Raw genomic sequence first — 8,987 nt, 5'->3', positions numbered from 1 at the left:
GTCTAGCTAACACACTCGTACAATAACTGAACACTGTAAAAGGCTGACAAAATATCTCTCTCAAAAACACAACCCATAACTGAATAATCATGGCGAAGTACATATCTCTCCAGAAAGAGGTCATGTCACCAACGGACATCTGTTACTCGTTCTGCATAGCAAAAGTCGCAAACATGCAAATGACTATCACATTCACTTCTGACTACAATATGTTGAAACGACCGAGAGAGAGAGAACTCACCACATATTTTTTGTAACAAAAACATCATTACATCCCAGTCAGCACAATTTGGTTGTTTGTTTGTTTGTTGAGTTCTACCACATAAAGCTAATAACCAACATATAATCTAGTTTTGTTTCACCTTTAATAGTAAAGCGGGAACCTAGACGAGAAATAATTTGGTGTGGAAGATAATGCCGCATATCATAGTAGCTAGCAGGAATGTCGCATGCTTTCATCCAAGTCATCTATACTCATAAGGCTTGCGATGATGGATGAGCATGTGGTATAATCCTCCCCCCTTTAAAATGCATGGTTAAAACTAAAATATATCGGAAAGAACTATGGATATTAGATACGATAATCTAGCATGACAAACTGGGCACACAAAAAAATACAATTCACAATACACAACAATAACTATATTTTTTATAAAGCGAACATATTAATATCATGAAAATACTAATTACACCTAGCTTCTGCATCAACAAGATGTCAAAAGACCACAAACGAGATAGTGGTTTCACTTGTATTAAGCAGAAAATGGTGTTACATAGTTACATGCTTGAGAAACCATACTTGAGATGGACGTACATGACTATTGCTAGCAACAGTGCTGCTGTTTTTTGTACAATATGAAGAAAAGCTCTATTGACAGAAACACGAGGCAAAACAACCTTTCTTTGTTACTCCAACAGAAACACGAGGCAAAACAACCTTTCTTTGTTTCTCCAACTGAAGAAGTAGGAAGAGTATATAAACGGCATGGCATATCTAACCAATAATCGATGAACTGCATTGTTGTGGGACAGTAGCACAATGCCGATGCTAGTAATGTACTTGATTGTTGTTGCTCAACACCAAGTAAGCTGAGCGAAATGGAGGTTTCCTCTTTGCAATACCAAATATATTGCAATAATAAATGCTGATAACGTTAGGGGAACATCCATGCGGCCATAGTACCTATGCAAATATACAAGAGAAACATCAGAACTCCAAGTTGTAGCCATATTAACAGGAACTGACAACCAAATGTAGCAGTCCTTCCCTCTTAAGCAACCCCTCCCCACCTCAATTACATGTGCACACAAAGAAAAGCATATAGCATAAATTATTATGATCATCTGAAACAATGTGACGAAGCTCTTATCTAGTAAAAAAATGCTACGAAGTGAGCTGAAGCAATCAAGCAACATCTATAAGCTGATACCTCAGAAGTATACTTAAATGCACTGATACTTCTGACTCAATAAATTGAGTGATAAGATGGGGAATTCAATGATGAAAAGGTAATCCATGAGGCCTAATTCTCATTGTGTCTAGTGATCCCACGATCAGAATGGTAAGTATTTGCATCAAGCTAAAGCTACAACTTCCAGACTGAAGGTTCCAATGTCAACATTTGAGTTAATTGCTACCTTCTTGCCTCTAAATCAAGAATTCCCAGCCAATTTAAAGAGTGAGTGAGCCAACACAATTTTTTACTGGTGGCTATCATCTCAAGAACCCAGGTGTGCACTATGACCACTTCACAACGACTGCGAGCATACCTAGCACATTTATACCAAAAATTGTGACTAAATACCACATAAATTACAGTAATCACAACAAAGTTCTAGTACACTGCAGTATAAAAAACAACAAATGCGGGGTTCCTTACAACATAAGGATGGGCATGAGAGCGCAGATGCGGAGCAGAAGTGGGACACGTAGCGCGTCGGAGGGGTGCCACAGACGAGCCTAAATTTAAGTACTCGTGGTCATCGGCACGGATTACGACGGTCATGGCGGCGGTGAACACCTAGCAGCAGGTGATCACGCCGCCGCCGCGCTGCTGAACTCGTCTTCCTTGTCGACCTCCCATTGGACGCCATCCACGCTACCAGGACGTGCGGCACCCCCGACCTTGAGCGTTGTACATGGCGTCGATGGCGTCCATATTTTGAGGGGCGGGGGCGACGCGTCGAAAGGCCACGCCCGTCGTGGCGTTGATATAGATCATGGGGTGGCGGTGGCGCATGGTGAGAAGGAGCAGAAAGGTTGCGGCCGGCAAGCGGCGGGGCATGTGTGCGGCGGCATGATGGGCGATTGTGAGGAGGAGTAGGGAGAAGAGCCTGGGTGGGGATCGCAGGACGCATGGTCGTGAGTGAAAATCAATCCCTCTATCGACCGGTTATGAAAGTTAGGATTTGAAATTGAATGTCCTAAAACTGAATTTTATTGTATGGTAACGTGCTATCGATTTCTTCCTATTTGTAACATGTCTGGTTAGGAAACTTTGAAAAGATTAGGATTTTTTTTAATAGGAGATGGAAAAACCAACGGGAGGAGATGATGGTGGGAGGTGAGATGGAAACAAATCAGACGAAATAAAACCGTGGAGGTGACGCTACCAATATGACATTAGGAGTAGAGATTTGCTTTTCAAATTTTTATTAAAGATTGATCATGACTCATTCCTTTCCATATAAAAGTTACCAAATACTACGAAAATTGATCTTACTAAAGATTGATCATGATTTATTCTTTCCATACAAAACTTACTAAATACTATCGAAAATTGATCTTATTAGCAGATAAATCGGTTTAAATAGACCGTGAATAAAATCCGGTTTAAATGTGTTAGTGGGATAAAAACGGTGTGGAAGGATTAACCGGAGTGAGGCGAGACTACCAACTGCTCTATTAGGAGTAGAAATATAAATTGGAAAGCAAATTCCATGATTCTATTAAATGTCAACTTATCAGCATTTTCATTTCATTTTTATCATTTTTAGGCTCCATTGTTCTGGTGGAAACGACATATGCTCCTCCCCTGCATGACTTACTCCTGTTGTTTGTTTCAGATATTCAGTCTAAGATCTAAATTTCACCAATATATGTCTTTCGTTTATGTTTCCCGATGTGTTTTAGATGAACCAAATCAGTTGTGTTTGTATGGATACTAGCTAATGGCGTAGCATTGATAACATAACCATGTAGTGTCGAAAGAAGGTATGTGGAGCAAGACATAAGCCTATTTCATGACGAAAACGAGCAACCAAATTGCTATCCACGTTGCCATGAAGCAGTAGTCAGAAAACTGAACGACGAGCAACTCGCCATCCACAGGCATGACCATCACATCCCACTTCTCAAATTTTCCGTACCGCGCCATAACCTCCCCAACCGGCAATTCAACCGGCACTTGAAATTCCATACCTCGCTTTCATAGTCCTCACCATCCATATGTCAATTATTGTCGATCCATCATTAAAGCTGGACATGCCAAGCATGCCATCAATCTAAAATAGATTAGCGCGACTAGAAACAACATCAACTAGATTAAAGCTGGACGAGGAAGACGTGCAACGCTAGGCGCGGCCGTCGACGAGTTAGAATCTCCCAGATGGTGATCTTGTCCAGGAGGCCAGAGAGGAGAGAGAGGCGGCTCGTCTGACGTACGGCCCACACACTGACGTGTGGGCCCGGACCCACCCGTCAGCGGCCCAATGGCAGGGAGCCGTACGTCAGGGGATCCGGCTCCGGAGGAGAGAGGCGTCGCTACTCCGACACGGTCGCTCTGGATCCGTCCGAGGAGCAAATATGCAAGAGCGGTGGAGTTGTGGTGGTTTTTTTTGGAGTTGTGGTGGTGCTTCTCAATCTCTTTGGCGGGATGTATACTATGGGCTGGGCCAAGCCCATCTCTTCGGCTCGGGGGCGTCGGGCGTACTGACTCGGTGTTGCTACTTCCTCACGCTCGCTCCGCCGCCGCCGCCGCCACCGCCGCCGCCTCGTCCCTCCCGCCCCAAACCAAATCGTTGTCCTCTCCGCCCAACTCTCTCCACCTCCGGAGCCTTCGCCACGACATGCTCCACTTCTCATACCGTCTTTCCCGGTGCGTCTTTTTCTGTCTACCTGTGTACATTATTCTCGTAGGCACCACACACGCGCGCTGGAGAATTGATTTTTGTCTCTTGATTCACACCAACATTGTGTTTTGCGCTAGAGTTCTAATCTAGCGGATATTTTACTACGGAGTATTTCACTACGCCTGCTCTCATCCCACCGTACTAGCTAGCTACAATACTGCAATTATCAACCAATTTTCAAGGCTCTTCAGTAGGATTGCAGTTTTATTTTCAGATCCAGCGGATATTTTATTTCACATATATGGTGAACCAATGAGAGTCGTATGACTGCAGTTTGGTTCTTGCAAATTATAACATCTCTGTATATTACGCGAGCCTGACTATAAATTGCTCTCTTGTGATAGATCTGCTTACGGATCCTGGTTTATGGCAAGGAACATCGGATTAAAAGGCGCGAAGGAATGGGGGAAGCCGAATTGGTGCCGGCGCCTCCCTTATGCCAATGATCTTCTCCGCACCTCAAGTACTTCCCTAGGTGAACATTTTGCAACCACCAAAGGGACAGATAGCGCAGAAGTCCATGTTAGCTATCCTGCTAACCGTGATGATGGTGGTTATGTAAGCTCGGCCTACGTCATTAAGAACACCAGCCATCGCCACGGTTCTATATACGCAAGAGACTCTGGTCTTCGGGGACAATGCCGTATTACTGAGCGTGGTGAGAGTAAGTGTTCCAAATCTCTTCCCTATCTTCTTCCAGTTTATTGTTATGATATTTGACAAGCAAAGCGGTTTATCGACTAAAAACTTGACTCTGAGTCTGAACATACATCATTATGTTTTGGAATATGCAATGTATATCTGGAATGTCCTAATGACATTGTGTGTAGCAAAAAAATGAATCTACATGTATGATCTTTAATATAAACATCTAGGAAATTTGGTGATAGATAATGGACAGTTAGAATCTTGACAGTAGTCCTGTAGCCCTATAAATAGGCCCATGGACACGAAGCCAACAGGCAATATGCTTAATGATCCATGTGATGCTGTAGTAATAGTTCTTAAGTTCCACTGAGGGTGTCAGTATAAGAGAGTACAAGACTCATTATCTTAAGTTGCTTTTTGGAATTGCAGCATCTTTTGATTTTAAGTTGGTCCGGTAGCCCTATCAGATAAAGAATGCACAGTCAATAGTTTTTTAGATGATCAGGGGGCAAACCCCCTTCCCCGCCCCCGCTCCATTATGTATTAATGAAACCAGGGAAACCAGTGACAAAAACAACAGCAACGCACGTTTATAGCAGACAAAGAAATCTAAAAACAGCAGCCGAAGACTACTGCCACTAAGTATAAAGACACCACAGCAACCGAAGCTGCACCGCCAGTTCACACACAGTCAGCAGATTGGTGAAACCTGGGCGATGGGGCTCTAACTTCTGCTGCTTATTACAAGGGAGATAAAACAAAATTAAACCACTAGTTTTATAGATGTTACATCTTCCATAGCTAATCGCCCAAGCACCCAGCACCTCGACGTCCAGCGTGGTTGCTAGGTGAATAACTCCTCTTTTTTCAGCTGCCAGCGCCCTCTGGTGAGTTCCTGGTCCCTTGAGTTTCTTCACCAATGGTGTACTAGGCGAGCAGAGCAGATCCAGTGATGTGACGGGGCTGAGGAAGCTTTGCTTGTTTGTCTGTTTACCAGGGCTTCTGGGAGGGGAGTCAAGCTTCATCCTGCAGTCGGGAGGCAGGCTATCACTCCCCAGATTCAGGTTGTTTCACAGCACCTGACTGGAAACACCTTCAGTGTTTTTGTCAGCGGCAACTACCCCACTGAGATCTGAAGGGGGGCCTTCAGGAAGCAAGATATCACCCACAGAAGTTCTCCACTTTCAGTAGGGGTTCCTCCTTGTAGAGGATCAACCACTTCCTCGTTGTCCTCAGAATTAGTAGCTACACTTGTTTGATATCAATCCAATACACATTGTCAAAAATCATTGAGTTCCTGAATTTCCAGATGCACCACAGAACACAGGAACAAATAGAGTTCAAAGCACTTTTCTTTTTGTTGACAGGCCAAACTTTGCAATAGAGAGGTAGTCAGGTCCTAGATTAACACCAAGGAACTCAGAGGCCAAAAGCCAAATTTTTTGGCCACCACGCAATCAAAGAATAAATGATTGATGCTTTCAGTTTCATTGCAGAAAGCACACTCAGGGGGTTTCAGGATCCCTCTTTTGCCTAGTTGTTTTTAGCATAGATTAAAATAGCCCACAAAATAGCCGCGATAGCTGCGCTATAGCTGCCGAGAAGCCTCGCCACTACGCTGTGGCTGCTGCCGCGAAATCCTCCACAAACCCATCTAAATGGCTCAACAATGAGCAAAACCCTCCAGAAATCTTCTCTCCCACCAGAAAAATTTCAGCTATTTGCCGCGATTGTCCGCTATGGCCGCCGCTATAGCTGCCGGGAGAGGCCGCCGCGAAATCGTTTCTCCCGCGATTTTAATCTATGGTTTTTAGTCATTAACTTGTTGTGAGATGACAACCATAGGAAAACTTGTACTCTAGGTGGGGTCACTATATTCTAGATAAAGGAAATATAGACAGGCTGCACTCCCTAAAGTTAATTATACTATAAAGTGAGCTTGTGGTGAATTCTCCCTTAGATTCATATTGCCACACCAGGGAATTGAGTCCCCTTGATGATTTGCTCTAATTCATACCAGCTTTCCATCATATGTGGAGAGAAGGTTATTCTAAATGTCAATCTAATCTCTTGGCCATTCCAAATCTCAGCAAGAGTAGCACACTGCTGCTGGCAGATGGAATATAAAGGCTAGCATTGGACAGATAGAGGGGATGTTCCAAACCAAATATCCTCCCAGAATTTGATATTGGATCCATCTCCTACCACCCATCTATAGCCAAATTTAAGAGCTTTGGCAGCCCACATGACCCCCTGCCAAAATCTGGAAGTCGTGGGTATTAGTCGAAAGATATTGGCAGAGTCCCTCACATACTTGTTATCTATGATGGTTCTCCAAATGTTTCCTTCATCCTTAATACATCTCTTCACCGAGTTTCCTAACAAACAAAGATTAACATATTGTGTTATGAACCCCTAGTCCACCATGATCTTTCTTCGTGCAGACTACATGCCAATTGGCGAGGTGGAGTTTTCTATTCCCCTCAAAATCAGTCCATAGGCAAATAAACTGGGATACTAGATAGCCAAGCTTTGATCAAAGTTAGTTTTGCAGAGTGTGAGAGCAATTTCCCCCTCCATCCTGCAATTCTTTTCAGAATCTTGTCAATTAGTTGTTGGAGGTCTTCTCTTCTCAGCTTATCATGGTGCAAAGGAATCCCTAAGTACTTAATGGGAAAAACACCCATAGTGCATCCCAAAATCTCGGCAAAATTAATGGTATCATCTGGAGGTAGACCTATAGGAATCAGCTCACTCTTAGCATAGTTAATTTTCATGCCAGAAACTTTTTCAAAGCATGTCAACACTATTTTCAGATCACTAGCTTTTTGCTCATTGTTTTCTAGGAATAGTATTCTGACATCTGCATATTGTAAGCAAATGACTCCTCCAGGAATATGCTCTGAGTACAAGCTACTAATCATCCCATTAGTAGCTGCCTTATAGCGCGTCCAAGTTAAAACATCTACCACTAGGTTAAAGAGAAGGGAGGAGAAGGGGTCTCCTTGTCTCAATCCTTTACTAGTTGCGAAGAAGTTCCCTTCAATTCCATTAATTTTAACCCCTACAGATCCTAGATGAGTAATTTGTTCGATCCATTTAACCAAAGTAGACCAAACCCTGTTTTCTCCAGGAGGTCCATGAGAAAATCTGTGTTGACCCTATCAAATGCTTTTTCATAGTCTAATTTTCGAACAAGCCATGGGTTACCAGAATGGTAAGTGGAGTGCAACACTTCATGTGTTGTAACCACACTCTCAAGTATATATCTCTCTCCTTGATGAAAGCTGATTGATTACTAGATGTCAATATATTCATCAAAAGAGCTAACATGTTAGTCAGGACTTTAGTAAAGACCTTAAAGATGCAATTGAGGAGACTAATTGGTCTAAATTTTCTCATACTAGTTGCATCTTTTTCTTTAGGGATAAGAGTTAGGACAACAAATTAAGTCTATATAGATCCAATTCCCCTTTGTGGAAGTCATCAAACAAGGCCATAATGTCTTTTTTGATGGTTCCCCAAAAATGTTGCAGGAAGAGGAAGGAGAGACCATTTGGGCCTCGAGCCGCATCTGCATAAGAGCTAAAGATTGCCTCCTTCACTTCCTCTTCAGAGAAAGGCTTTTGTAAGGAAATATTATCCCTGCTGGTGACTTTTTCTCCATCAGAGAAGAATCTACCATCTAAAGTAAAACCTGATTCATCCTCTTTTTTCAAAAGGTCCTTGTAGTATAAAGAAGTTATGTCCAATGTACCTTTAGTATCAGTAACAGACCCATCTAGACCATCTACAGAATTAATCAGAGTTTTCCTCCTCCTTTGATTAGCTACTGCCTGGAAATATTTAGTATTCCTATCTCCGTGAAGTATATCCCTATCTCTAGCTCTTTGTCTAGCATAAGTTTCTTCCTTAAGCCAAATTTTTTGAAGCTCTTGAAGAATGATTTTCATCCTATCTATCTCAAGATCAAAGAGAGGTTCAGTCAAGCTCATCATACTCAGTTGACAAGGAGTTCTTACTCTTCATAATGTCAGCATTAATATTACTACTCCACCTTTTGGTGAATTTCCTAAATCTCCTGGCTTTTTCCTACGAAGTGTTAATAGCTTTGGCACTTTTAACACGGGCATTCTAGTTTTTCTCTACAAGCTCTTTAAAATGTTCCCTAAGTAACCACCATTTTTAAAATTTATAACTATTGCTTT

The 8,987-nt window shown here is 42.5% G+C and overlaps 1 long non-coding RNA gene across 1 annotated transcript in view; it reads left to right on the top strand.

Annotated features, from left to right (window-relative positions):
* The first annotated feature begins 3,980 nt into the window (after positions 1–3,980).
* The window catches only part of LOC119270315, a 9,244-nt gene continuing 4,237 nt past the window's right edge, over positions 3,981–8,987 (top strand). Inside the window, exons 1-2 of the long non-coding RNA XR_005134056.1 lie at positions 3,981–4,097; positions 4,476–4,795. This is a non-coding gene — a long non-coding RNA (uncharacterized LOC119270315). The remainder of the gene's footprint in view (positions 4,098–4,475; positions 4,796–8,987) is intronic.

Source organism: Triticum dicoccoides, chromosome 3A (assembly GCF_002162155.2).
Source record: "Triticum dicoccoides isolate Atlit2015 ecotype Zavitan chromosome 3A, WEW_v2.0, whole genome shotgun sequence".
NCBI lineage: Eukaryota > Viridiplantae > Streptophyta > Magnoliopsida > Poales > Poaceae > Triticum > Triticum dicoccoides.
The sequence above is the reverse complement of the archived record's forward strand: the minus strand, read 5'-3'. Positions and strand labels throughout refer to the sequence as shown.